The sequence below is a fragment of the Schistocerca cancellata genome, chromosome 7 (assembly GCF_023864275.1).
Source record: "Schistocerca cancellata isolate TAMUIC-IGC-003103 chromosome 7, iqSchCanc2.1, whole genome shotgun sequence".
NCBI lineage: Eukaryota > Metazoa > Arthropoda > Insecta > Orthoptera > Acrididae > Schistocerca > Schistocerca cancellata.
In genome coordinates, this window is record NC_064632.1 from 510,229,728 (window position 1) to 510,243,873 (window position 14,146).

At 39.5% G+C, this 14,146-nt stretch overlaps 1 long non-coding RNA gene across 1 annotated transcript; it reads right to left on the reverse strand.

Annotated features, from left to right (window-relative positions):
- Nucleotides 1–8,081: 8,081 nt before the first annotated feature.
- LOC126092333 (uncharacterized) lies at nucleotides 8,082–13,364 on the reverse strand. Its single transcript, XR_007521322.1, has 2 exons — nucleotides 13,256–13,364; nucleotides 8,082–8,283 (listed from the first exon to the last, which is right to left on the reverse strand). It is a non-coding gene; the product is annotated as an uncharacterized LOC126092333 (long non-coding RNA).
- Between the last annotated feature and the right edge of the window lie 782 nt (nucleotides 13,365–14,146).

A 14,146-nucleotide genomic window follows, 5' to 3' on the forward strand; every position in this document is an offset into this window, starting at 1 on the left:
TTTTGTGTGACATGATCATAATTGATTTTTTATTTATTTCAGGAGTAATAAAAGGAACACAGAACTCTGTCCATTTATAAGAAGGAAACAAAGTTTTTAGATAGGAGTACAACCTACTTTGCGAGTGAATTACGTTCTAACAATACGAATGTTTCAGTGGTCTGTTATGGAGAACTAGACATTCCAGAAGGACCCCATCGTGCTAAAAACATTGATCCATGACGTGTACTGTACATAAATTGATGCATTTTGACAACCTTTTCTTTTCAGTGTGTAGCATTTCTACGCTTTGATGCAAGTTGATCAGCTGCATTGTTATGCATTTTCTAAATAATTGCACAAAAAAAGTTGCTTCAATACATTTGTTTCTTTCTATTTAAACAATTTTATTTCGGACTTTTTCTTATGGTTCTGCTACAGTAGTACCCATTCTATCACACTAAGTTAAGGATTGTAAGAAGATGATCTTTTTTCTCTTGTCATTAAGAAATAATGAAGCTCATGAGAAATTATTTGCTTAATTTTCAGTTAATAAACCATTTCTTTCATCTACTACTGAACAGTTCAAAGATAAATCTTTTTTGTATTGCGTCTTAGAGTAAGTGATGTCATAATTATTTGCTTTTTAAGCTATGTCTTTTGAATGTCTTATTTATTTTGCTGTTGTGACTAACTACATGTGGCCATATAATTCTGACTCCACACACAGACAAACAGACATTTGACATCTGAAGATATTGACCTTGGGTTGGTACTCGCTAATTTTTGCTCGATGATCATCTTGTAAACATTACTATGATTCTTGAGAAATGAAATAATTATGTTGTAATAATAAGGAAATAATTGTGACAACCACAGGCCCATTACTCAATTGTTAAATGTGTGAGAAGTTATGAGAACTAAACTGAATATGCAATCATAAAAAATGACATTCTTTACTAACTGGAGCTCAAGTCACTTACACTGTATTAGAAGGAATTGCATGTACACTCACATATATTTTTTATTAAATACCTTCCACAGAAATTGGATTATATGAACTTCATATATTGATTGTTTACCTGTAATTTTTACAGTGTATATAATTGTATCTTCGAGCAATGCTAATTTATTATTGTTTACTACATTAAATGAGATGTAACTATGATGTATATACCAACTCTGGGATCTACAATAAACTGTAATTTTTTTACATATGTCTCTATTAATTTCTTTGGAAACATCTCTATGTCATTAAGTGATGTTATGAGTCACATATTTTGTATGTTCTGGATCAAGACATGTACTTTGTGGTACGCTGCGTACTGTGCCACTTGAAAATGAATTTGTATAGAACTAGTTTGCCACTATGTATTTGGCCTAAACTTCACATTTACAACTGTTCCTCAAGGAACTTGCCATACTTACGTAGTTATATGTGGTCAGGCATATTTGGAGTTATTCACTGAGCAATGAGCTTATGTGCCTATTCACATAATGTAGACTTCTACTTTCAAGTGCATATAACTTAATATTATTCATTTATTCAATATGATTTGTTTCTGTTACTGTGTCATATATGAGACTTTTGATCTCCTTTGTCAGTTATGAGAACATGCCTTCCCAAAGGGATAGCCCGCATCTCGTGGTCGTGCGGTAGCGTTCTCGCTTCCCACGCCCGGGTTCCCGGGTTCGATTCCCGGCGGGGTCAGGGATTTTCTCTGCCTCGTGATGGCTGGGTGTTGTGTGCTGTCCTTAGGTTAGTTAGGTTTAAGTAGTTCTAAGTTCTAGGGGACTTATGACCACAGCAGTTGAGTCCCATAGTGCTCAGAGCCGTTTGAACCATTGAACCCAAAGGGATACGACATCAATGTTTTTATGATCATCATGAATTCTTTGGTATTCAATAAGGTATACTAGTGCCTTATCTTATTATTGTTGATTCTGTACTGCATTTTTATTTGATTTTGAATGTAGACATTGTGCAATAATTAAAAGTCTGTACAAAATTTGTCAGCATTTAAATCATCTATTTTCTGAATATAGTAAATTGAAAGTTTTGATTTTTCTTTACATCATTTTAAGTTAGTTGACCAAACACCTCCTGATCATTCACTTTCTATATACAAAAGTATGCTGGTAACTGTTGCAATTAGTCTATGATTTGCATTGTGCATGGATCGCAGTACTGCTTTTTGAAATATTTTAGCATTTTGCTGTTCACGCAGTTGCAGCAGCAAAACGAGGTAAGTTGTCTGTTGCGTACAGGAAGATTGTAGAACAGTTGTCAGGAGACGTAGAAGATATTTTAAAACTCGCATCAGATAGGTGATTCAAATTTTTGTTCTCAGTCAGAATTCTATCATTGTCTTTAAAAATAATTTACCCCATAAGAGTTTCAATATTGAGATAATATTCTTTTGAGATTGTTGTGGTATTGTTTATAATCAAATATGATTTCCCTGAGATCGCCATCTATAGTACTTTTTGGCTGTAGTTAATAATTAGAAATACGTACTGCTGGTTTGTCACCGTAGCATAGTCATAGTTTGTTCACAAATATTAGCTATAGTCAAGAATAAGCTTGAGCTAGATGCCTGTCGCTGATTTTCCCACTAGCATTGGAACACTATGTGATCAAGAGTCCGTACACTACCAAAAACATAAGTTTTTCGTATTAGGTTCATTGTGCTGCCACCTACTGCCAGGTACACCATATCAGCGATCTCAGTAGTCATTAGACATCGTGAGAGAGCAGAATACGGCGCACCGCGGAACTCACGGACTTCGAACGTGGTCAGGTGATTGGGTGTCACTTGTGTCGTACGTCTGTACGAGACATTAACACACTCCTAAACATTCCTAGGTCCACTGTTTCCGATGTGATAGTCAAGTGGAAACGTGAAGGGACACGTACAGCACAAAATCGTACAGGCCGACCTCGTCTGTTGACTGACAAAGACCGCCGACAGTTGAAGAAGGTCGTAATGTGTAATAGGCAGAAAAACTGCAGCAGGGTGCACTGCAAGTACAATGACAGTTAGGCAGAAGGTAAGAAAACTTGGATTTCATGGTCGAGCGGCTGCTTATAGGCCACTCATCACGCCGGTAAATGCCATACGACGCCTCGCTTGGTGTAAGGAGCGTAAACACTGGACGACTGAACAGTGGAAAAAACGTTGTGTGGAGAGACGAATCACGGTACACAATGTGGCGACCCGATGGCAGTGTGTGGGTACGGCGATCGCCCGGTGAACGTCATCTACCAGCGTGTGTAGTGTCAACAGTGAAAATCGGAGGCTGCGGTGTTATGGTGTGGTCGTGTTTTTCATGGAGGGGGCTTGCACCCCTTGTTGTTTTGCTTGGCAGTATCACAGCACAGGCCTACGTTGATGTGTTAAGCACCTTCTTCCTTCCCACTGTTGAAGAGCAATTCGGGGATGGCGATTGCATCTTTCAACACGATCGAGCACCTGTTCATAATGCACGGCCTATGGCGGAGTGGTTACACGACAATAACATCCCTGTAATGGACTGGCCGCACAGAGACGTGGCCTGAACACCTGTAGGATGTTTTGGAACGCCGAGTTGGTGCCAGGCCTCACCGACCGCCATCGATGCTTCTCCTCAGTGCAGCACTCCGTGAAGAATGGGCTGCCATTCCCCAAGAAACCTTCCAAACTCCTCGTTGAGCTTATGCCTGCGAGAGTGGAAGTTGGGCTAACACCGTACTGAATTCCAGTATTACCGATGGAGGGCGGCACGAATTTATAAGTCATTTTCAGCCGGATACTTTTGGTCACATAGTGTAATTAACGACTGAGTCATCAGTGGAGACAGATCTACTCCAGTCACTGAGATTCCAGGCATAAGGGCCAGAGGTGGACCAACACATTATTGACTTGCTCAATTTCTGAAGTTCTTTCTCTTAAATAAATCATGCAGTGTCTCTAGAATTGCGATGATCTGCATACGTCACATCTACCAATTTCCGTATCATTCGGATAATTCTTTCATGGTCCGTCACATTTTTTTTTTTTGTCATAGAGTATTTACAAGGACAATCTAAAAGTTTTCATCGAAGGCTACATTAACTCCCTGCCTACATACCGTTTTTTATATGCACACATCGGGGTCATACTGGGTGCACATACGCTGTAGCAATGCTGTGAAACGGAAAATTTTTGAACGCCCCTTAGTCGTCAGAAACAGTCTGGAAAGCCTGTAAGGGTGTTTCATGGTAAACTATGCTGAGTAATAACTGTTAAGAAAAGTCCGATACATTGCACCGAGTTAATTAGTATTGAAGTTAGGCAATGAGGCTGCTGCACGTGCAAATTCAAGCTGCCCGCCAGATGTAATTAGTGTCAGTTGTTCTGATAGCGTAGATGACAGTGCACAAGACAGCTCAGAATCTGGCTCGGGTTTAATCCTCAATACCGTCCCATGTCCAATTTTTGTTTATCCCTCTGGTTTGGTTTTAGGAAACCAAACGAGGAAAACGTTTGGCGACACTGTTTCTGGCGGTCCGTCTCTTATGTCCCGACTGGCGAACTTCATTGCTAATTAAAGTAAAGGCACATTTGTTGCTGCTGTGGTGTTTAGTTCGAACACTGCTGACGCCACCGTCTTCGATAGTCTAACCTGTACATGCCTCTTCATCTCTGCACAACCCTCGGCAATCTAAATCCACTTGGACTTACTTACGGAAGTCAAGGATTTGTCTCCCTCTATAATTTTTACCCCAAACACTTCCATTCAGTACCAGATTAACGATTTATTCATGTCCCAGGATGTCCTATCGACCGATCTCTTCTTTTGGTCAAGTTCTTCCATAAATTTCTTTCCTCTCCGATGCTTTCAGTACCTCTTCCCTACTTATTCTATTTACCCATACTATCTTAGAGATTCCTCTGTAGCCAGCCGTTGTGGGCGAGCGGTTCTAGGCGCTTCAGTCCGCAACCGCCCTGCTGCTAAGGTCGCAGGTTCAAATCCTGCCTCGGGCATTGATATGTGTGTTTTCCTTAGGTTAGTTAGGTTTAAGTAGTTCTAAGTCTAGGGGACAGATGACCTCAGATGTTAAGTCCCATAGTGCCTAGAGCCATTTGAACCATTTGAGATTCCTCTGCAGCACCACATTTTAAGAGCTTGTGTTTCCTTCTTGTATGATACGTGCACCGTCCACTTTCTCCACCGCATCTGGCAACAGTCCAGGCAAAAATACCCCCAGAAAAGCTTCCCCAGCAGTTAAGTTTATACATTGTAGGCAGATGAAAATAAGACACATGGTAAAATAATAAGTAAACTGTTTATTATTCCAAATGAAATCGCCATAACTGTTCATAGAGTTATATACTTATATGGATATGGTGTCTGTTCTTTCGGACATGTGACGTGCAGCCGTCTAGAACGAAATTAGAATTATATATTAATACCTTGAGCTGCTGATGGGCGTTGATATTGTGAACGTCCTAAATAGTCACTGGCCCACGATTACTTGCGAGTTAACACATTCAGTCGTTCAGTAGACTTTTTATAAAGAAGTGCTCGCCATAATGTAATATGTGCGAAAGACGCCACGCGGACTTTATATGTATGACCTGAAATGCCCACACGCGAATATCTCCTAAAATCAACCACTCACAAGGCTCAAACTTTCACAACATACCCAATACTGTAGTCGTTTTTGTCAACGACACGAGAACCAATCAAAATGCGCGAATTTCTACATTTTGATACAAATTTGATCTCTCTAAATCTGAGGCACAAAGCCGTACTCAAACGCGCGGGAAATGCTGAATTCCTATTGGCTAGTATACTAACGAGGGAACCTCCCCATCGCACCCCCCTCAGATTTAGTAATAGGTTGGCACAGTAATAGGCCTTGAAAAACTGAACACAGATCAATCGAGAAAACAGGAAGAAGTTATATGGAACTTTGAAAAAATAAGCAAAATATACAAACTGAGTAGTCCATGCGCAAGATAGGCAACATCATGGCGAGCGTGAACACAGGAGCGCCGTGGTCCCGTGGTTAGCGTGAGCAGCTGCGGAACGACATGTCCTTCGTTCAAGTCTTTCCTCCAGTGAAAAGTTTAACTTCTTATTTTCAGACAATTATCAAAGTTCAGGCACTATCACATAATCAAATTCGCTCTCCAATATTCCAGGACATGTTCAGATTTCCTTGGGCATATGCATTGTCGTATAGAATATATCAGACGTGTTTTCCTGTGGAGGAATCGGTTGACCTATGACCTTGCGATCAAATGTTTTCGGTTCCCATTGGAGAGGCACGTCCTTTCGTCTACTAATCGCACGGTTTTGCGGTGCGGTCACAAAACACAGACGCTTAATTTATTACAGTGAACAGAGACGTCAATGAACGAACGGACAGATCATAGCTTTTAAAAAAGAAGATAAGTAAATTTTTCACTCGAGGGAAGATTTGAACCAAGGACCTGTCGTTCCACGGCGCTCCTGCGTTCACATTAGCCATGATGTTGCTTATCTTGCGCATGGACTACTCAGTTTGTGTATTTTGCTTATTTTTTCGTAGTTCCACACAACTTCTTCCTGTTTTCTCGATTGATCTGTGTTCAGTTTTTCAAGGTCTATCCACTGTGCCAACTTATAACTAAATCTGAGGGGAGTGCGACGGGGAGGTTCCCTCGTAAGCAGCCAATCAGATTTCTACAAGTAATTCAGACTAGAACTTTCGTAATTCCGAAACTAAATAAAATTTAGTGAAAACAAAATACGATTCCTTTTCACAAAATAAATTACTAAAAAATTTTATAGTCAATGTCCCTTCTGGCTGCCTTTTACAAAATCAAGCTCACTCGGACATACGATACATACTTCCCTATTGCTCAACAACTTTTCCACGCTTACATTTACTTGGTTTTAATAAAATATCACCATCTTTCTTTACATATGTCCTCCATTCACTTTGTCGGTCTCTCCAAAACAATCACACAGTCAGATCACAATGAAATAATTTTCCAATGTCTTTTTAATTACATCAGAAATCTGGTAATGAAACTAAAGAAAATTCCATAAAATTAGATTATATGAGCCTGTCTTCTTCGTTGTAGTTTCAATTGGTAGCAATTGGTAGTATAGATGTTTACATTACAGTACCTAACTCGGTTAGGGGTTTTATTACGGGCTTTAGGTAAAAATTTATCTCAGTAAAATTTTTAAGTAATTGATTTGAAATTTTAACAGTGTGGTTGTGTTATCCATAGAGTTTGGTATACTAAGTACGAAAAAGATCAATTAATATTTAATAGTACTTCTTCAGATTCACAGAGAGTATGTGTAAGGTATTGGCCGCAGCATTAGTCAAGTACACATCTCGCTAGGCCCAGCTGCCAGCGGCAGCTTTGCGGACGTGAGAACCAAAATCTGCTATACCCCCAGTTCCACGGCAAGCTATACTTTCAACGCAAGACGACAGCTCGTAATAATTTGCTACGTTACACACACCTCTATGAACCGAAAGTACCTTTGAGGTTGATATAACACCAAAATTATTACCACAACGTAATTTTAACTAAACAAACGAAAACTAATTACCTGCGGGTTCCTTAAAAAATTTTGCATGCCGAAATGCTTATTGAAAAATGAAAATTTACGAAACATTTCACTGTTGCAGTAATACATCCAACGTTTGTAACTTGGACTTGATGGCAATAGTTCGAAATTATTTACAAAAACTGTTACAAAAAATGTTTTCTACAAAACACGAATTTTTGATTCTTTTCGACAAAAGAAATGTCCGTTTGACAAAAATTACTACCACCGGATTTTTTTTCAAATTCACTTCAAATTTAAACTTCACTTTCTCATTTTCATTGTAAAAAGAATTTTTCATAATGAAAAAACCTACTAAATTAATTCACTGAAACTATATAAAAGGCACTTTGGTGGGTGGCTTTCACTACAAATGTAAGCTGTTCCCGAAATTCTTTCGTAATCTACACTCTGTGGAGGTAGGTTCACTTTTTCAGACACTTCTCACAGAAATCGTTGTTGTTGGCGTCCTTGTCCTATTTGACCGTAGTTTAGGAGGAGGAACCATTTCATACCTTTCACAATTTATTTTTGCTATGGTGAGCGTCAACATAAAAAATGATATACTCGTATTTTCAGCACCTAATTTTCGATGAAACAGCGTGGGAACTTCTTTTCACATTTATTCTTACACCAATTCCACACCTGGATATTTCTTAAACATCAACATCCACTGATCAGTCGGCTACAGGTGAGTCTCATACCCAGTTTCCATAAAGGGCGTACCTGCAAAATACAGCACGTCAAGGCAAAACAATCATTACTTTACTATCTGTGAAGAAAAATGTTATACAAGTTTCTTCCAAATATGATCACTATTTGTTTCTTGTCATACATTTACAAAGACAATTTTCTGGGTTTCCTTCACCTTACATTTTCAGTAGTAACATTACCCCAGTAAAGAATTACTTAACATATTTCTTCAGAAAAAGAAAAATTCAGTAAAAAGGTGAACTAACCTTTACCAATCAAAAGTAAATAGTACTTTTCTGTCTTTATCCTTACCCAATTCTAATTCCAAAACAGCAGTCATTAAGGCGGTCTTCAGACTCAAAATTCACTCAAACAAGTTACTGCTGAAAAACGTGCTCTTTACTTTGCCAGTTCTTTGCCTTTGAGCATAAATCTTTCCTAATTTGCTCTTAAATTCTAGTAAACTCGTTTGTCAACTTTAGAAAATCTTTATATTTGTTTCATAAGCTTTATATAATATATACAAATACACAAGGAAGGAAAACTTACTGAAAAATTTGCAGTAATTACTTCAGTTTGCAGTTGTCGTAAAATACACAGCCTGATCACCTTCATCTCTGTACTAAATCTCTTGGTTTTGTACACTGCCTCTGTTCTGAAAGTTTTACATGAACAGGTTGAAGCACGTTTCATGACACTTACATTTTACATTGCATTATTCTACAAAACTTTCACATATTCTCCTCACTCATTCCTTATCAACCATTTAGTATGTTAGTACAGTTTTTAGTACCAAAATTTGTTCAAAAATGGTTTGTCAATAACTCTTATCTCCTACAAAACCCTATTGCGCTATATACACAAGATAATGAAAAAAGAACAGATGATAACAAAAATTCAGAATCAAGAAGAAATAGATTCACAATACAAAAACGAAAAGGAAATAATATTGCCAACAACTCGGAATGCCTGGTGTTCGTCAGACACCTGGCGTCGCAAAAAAATGCGCGTCCCCTGAAGCCAGTTAGTTACTACTGTCGCCATTGTCTTTCTCCATATTCATTGTATCCCATGATATTCCCTCTTTACCTGCAGCAACGTGTAGGTACAACACATAGCTACAAATGGCACTGTAAAGTACTTTCCATTTATAATGATAACCTCGTTATACCCAAAATTGCCCTTCCCTTTGTGTTTTTGCAAAAATCTCCTCAACCAACATCTCCGCGCTTAACCCAAAAACTATCAGGATGTTCCAGTAGAGTTGCTCACCTTGAATCCCTGCAGGTAACATGACCTCGTGAGTTACTGCTTTCCTACTTTTACCTGTGGCTACTACAATGTTTATTCTATAGACAGGCATAACAACTATTCCTTTCCAACTGCGAATAGCATCTGCAAAATTTTTTGACCCTGCACATACATCTGAACCACTATCAAGTAAGCAAGGAACTTTTTCATCAAAACCTACAACCTCTATTATCGTTTGTCCTGATAATTCTTCAACAGTTTCAGAATCCAGTTCTTCCGATACATCCCGTACTACCTCACGTCTGTCGAATCCCATACCTTCTGCGGAAATAACACACATATTTATGGTGTCTTCTTTTTCTTCAATTGAGGTAGCTTTAGTTAATCTGTCTACCGGTGACAAGTCAAAACATTTCTCCAAAAATTCACCTTCTCTGATCCTCTCAGATTCTGGAATGCTTCGTTCTATGTTGTCAGAGTTTTCAAAATAACACCCAGCTTCATATACTTCTTTAGCTGCATCACTATCCGATGAGCTTCCTTCCACTCTACTTACACCTTCTTCGATGACTGAAACTGCTCGATCACTATCAGACAGAATCTCCTCTGTTCTACCTAAGAATTCATCTGCCGGTATATTGTCCTCCTCTGCTACCCTTTCCCCGTGTACAGTGCTTTCTTGCACGTTCCCTATACGATCCTTTTTAGTATTGCACTGCTCAAGCAGATTAATATCTTGCTCCACAATCTCATCAGATAACTCCTGTTCCTTGCTAACCTGGTTCCTGGATTTGCGATTTTCTTCTAATCTTTCACAAAATTCTGCCATTTTTCCCCAAAAGCAAATATTCTCTGCCTCCCTCCAGTAGGTTTATATTACCTGTACCACTACTGTGTTGTAGTGTTGGTTTCTGGCTTACTAACGGCTTTGTTAGCGGATTTAACTTACGTTTTGGCAGTTTGCAGACGCTAGCACTCTTACAGATTGCTATAAGTTTTCCTCATTGCCTAATCTGCTATTAGCTGTAGCATTCCGTTCATTCGGCTGTCTGGAATGCTGTTCTGCTGTCTCAGCTGATTGCTGATTTTGGTAACTGTCATTCCTGTTCCTGTCGTAGTTTCTATATCCAGTAAAACCCCCTCGCCCTCTGTAACTTCGTCTGTTATGGTTAGATCTCTGAACACCTGTTTACTTGCGCTTCATTTTGCCTAGCAGGAGTCTTATAATCTCTGCTATTATTTCCCTTTTCTTTCAGAAGATTCCCTACCATTTCCAAGTAACCAATGAACTTGTTAATGTCCTCTTTAGATGCAGAAATTATTTTATTTCGCCAGTACAAAGTCAACTTGTTTTCTAACCCCATTATAATTTGTTCTGTTTCAAAGTTGGAAGACATGTAAGAAAAAATAGTTACCCACTTCTGCACTAACCTCTTAATGGTGTCTTTCTTTGGGTGAATCTTTTCATCTGACCAAAAGCTGTTTAATACCTCCATCTGTTTTCTTTTTCCCAGTATTCCTCAAAGAAAGCCTGCTTAAAACTTTCCATACTGTCATACTTGCCTACAGCTAAATTTCCCCGAACATGAGCTTCTCCCGTAAGATTAGATACCACAAAGCCTATTTGCTGTTTGGCATTCCATGACCTAGGCAACAAACACACCCTTAGAATCACTCCAGAACTTTTTGGGATGTACACTCTTATTGGAATCAAAACTCAAAAACTGCCTGTGTTTTACATAGGCAATTTTAGAGGACTCTGCAACACTATTTAGTATTATGTAACCACTACTGTTAGTAATTTTCTGTTGTATATTTGTTGGTCTAATGTCATGCAATTGTAGGTTAACATTTATTACTGTAATAAATTCTGACAAATTAGTTTCTAAATTAGTTATTCTAGCACACACATGCCTTCCAAATAGATTACATTTGTTACTTCCCTCCTTCATTTTACCAGAATTTTTTCATCCTCGTTACACTGTTATTCAACTTGATCTACTTGGGCCTGTACTTTATGCAAGTCAGCACTTAACTGTTCACCTAGCTGTTTACTACGTTCAGCAACTTGCTTAATATGGGCAGATAGCCTACTTTTTACTGTTACAATGTCATTCTTACATTCTCATTTCGCGTGGCAAATTTTTCCTTTCACGCTTTCGTGAAGTTGTGTTATCTCATTTTTTACAGTATCACTTAAGCATCAAATTCTGTAATCCATTCCCTCCTGAATCTCCTCTTTAAAAATTTTCACTTTATTATCAAACCGTTCAGACTATTTGATAAACCCCTGATTAATTTCAGAAACTAATCCACATTTTCTATTATCTATTTCATTACCCAGTCCACTTATTTTACAATTCACATCAAATCCAAGTTCATTTATTTTTGTATTTAACCCATTTATTTCATATCTCACTCCTTTCATAATACTACTTTCTGTTAATACCACCCATCTGTTTCATAATGTTTTGACACATGGTTGCAACGCTAACTTTCTGCTCACCAGGCCCCAATGCTAGCTCTATTTTCGCTTCAGTGACAGTAAATGGTACTCATTTAACGTTAGGGCCAGGTGTCTGTTTCCTACTCATTTCTTCAATAGGAGAACCATACTCAGACACACCAATGGAAGCAAAACATCACTTATCTTTTTCTCCGCGTTGTCAGCACGGCGAATCCGTCCGCCAAAGGCTGCTAGCTCTACGATTTAGTTTCTGGGGCGCCACAGCACCGTCCACGGCTGCCAACTGCTCCTGCTGGCGATCTGCTACCGCTCGATACTTCCAGTTGTTTCCGTCGAGTTCCCCTCGTTCGCTGCTCTCTCTCCCTGCTATGTCCTGTCCCTCCGCTAATTTTGCTCACAGTATCTGTACTGGGTTAAAGTCCTTCTTCTATCGCCTCAGTTCAAAAGTTTATCAGCGCACACGTGATTCTCTAGCACGGATTTGACACTACTGCTTTTAAACTTCATTCGACACTAAACTTTTCTTTTCCCAGCCGCTAAGTGCACCAACTGCGGCGTAGCGGTTTGGCCTCTCACTATACTTTAAATAATCAGTCCACCTACCTGAATGGGTTTCAGGTTATCTGCCCCTTCAGGCCACATAGCTCCAGTCCATGGTTAGTAGCTGAAAGTTAGTTAAATTAACGAGCGTTCTGGATTCTTGCATGAACCGTTTGAAAAAAAGTATACAATTTTCTTTAAGTTGGTTTATTGTCTCTAAAACACGGAAAATAGCCATCAAGTCCGTGCTTAATATCCCGACAAAAATTATATAGTATAATAGTTTCTGTTACAAGTTCACCCCCGAAAGCAACCAGAGGATATTTAGTCCGACCCTATATTCTGAACGTCCTAAACAGTCACTGACCCACGATTACTTGCAGGTTAACACATTTAGTCACTCAGTAGCCTTATTGTAAAGAAGTGCTCGCCATGATGTAATATGTGCGAAACACGCCACGCGGAGTTTGTATGTATGACCTGAAATGGCCACACCCGAATATTTCCTAAAATCGACCACTCACAAATGGTTCAAATGGCTCTGAGCACTATGGGACTTAACTGCTGAGGTCATCAGTCCCCCAGAACTACTTAAACCTAACTAACCTAAGGACATCACACACATCCATGCCCGAGGCAGGATTCGAACCTGCGACCGTAGCGGTCGCGCGGTTCCCGACTGTAGCGCCTAGAACCTGTCGGTCACCAAGGCCGGCCGCTCACAAAGCTCAAACTTTTACAACATACCCAATACTGCAGTCGTCTTCGTCAGTGGCACAAGAACCAATCAAAACGTGCGAATTTCTACATTTTGATACAAATTTGATCAGCGCCGATTAATATAGGTGTTTACCTGAAGACGGCTCTCGAGCGACTGTCTCTAAATCTGAGACACACAGCCCAACTCAAACGGGCGGGAAATGCTGAATTTCCATTGGCTAGTATGTTAAGCAGCCAATCAGATCATCTAGAGCACTTCTATACTCGCGGTATTTCTAGTGTCAGCCAATTAGATTTTCACAAGTAATTTAGACTAGAAATTTCGTAATTCCGAAACTAAATAAAATTTAATGAAAACATCTACATCTACATGTATACTCCGCTAACCACCAAGCGTGTGTGACCGTGGGAACTACTCGCGCCAAAGCCATATTCCCCCCCCTCCTTCCCCCTCCCCCCCCCACTCCGCCCTGTTTCACTCGCGGATCGCGCGAGGGAAAAACGACTAGCTGAACGCCTCAGTACGAGCTCTAATTTCCCTTATCTTTGAATGGTTATCATTGCGTGATATGAAAGTTGGTGGTAATCATATATGCTCTACATTTACTGTCAGTCCCTTCCGTTTAGCCCGTTGTCTACCTGCAAGTGTCTCCCACTTCAAACTTTCTATGAGATTTGTAACGCTCGCGATGGCTAAGTGTACCTGTCACGAATCTTTCCGCTCTTCTTTGGACCTTCTCAATCTCTTGAATCAGACTCAACCACACAGACGAACAATACTCTAAGAGTGGACGAACTAAAACATTGTAAGCAATTTCCTTTGTTGAAGGACTGCATCGCTTCGGGATTCTACCAATAAATCGCAATCTAGAGTTCGCCTTACCCTTACTCGTGTAATCTGATCGTTCCATTTGAGAT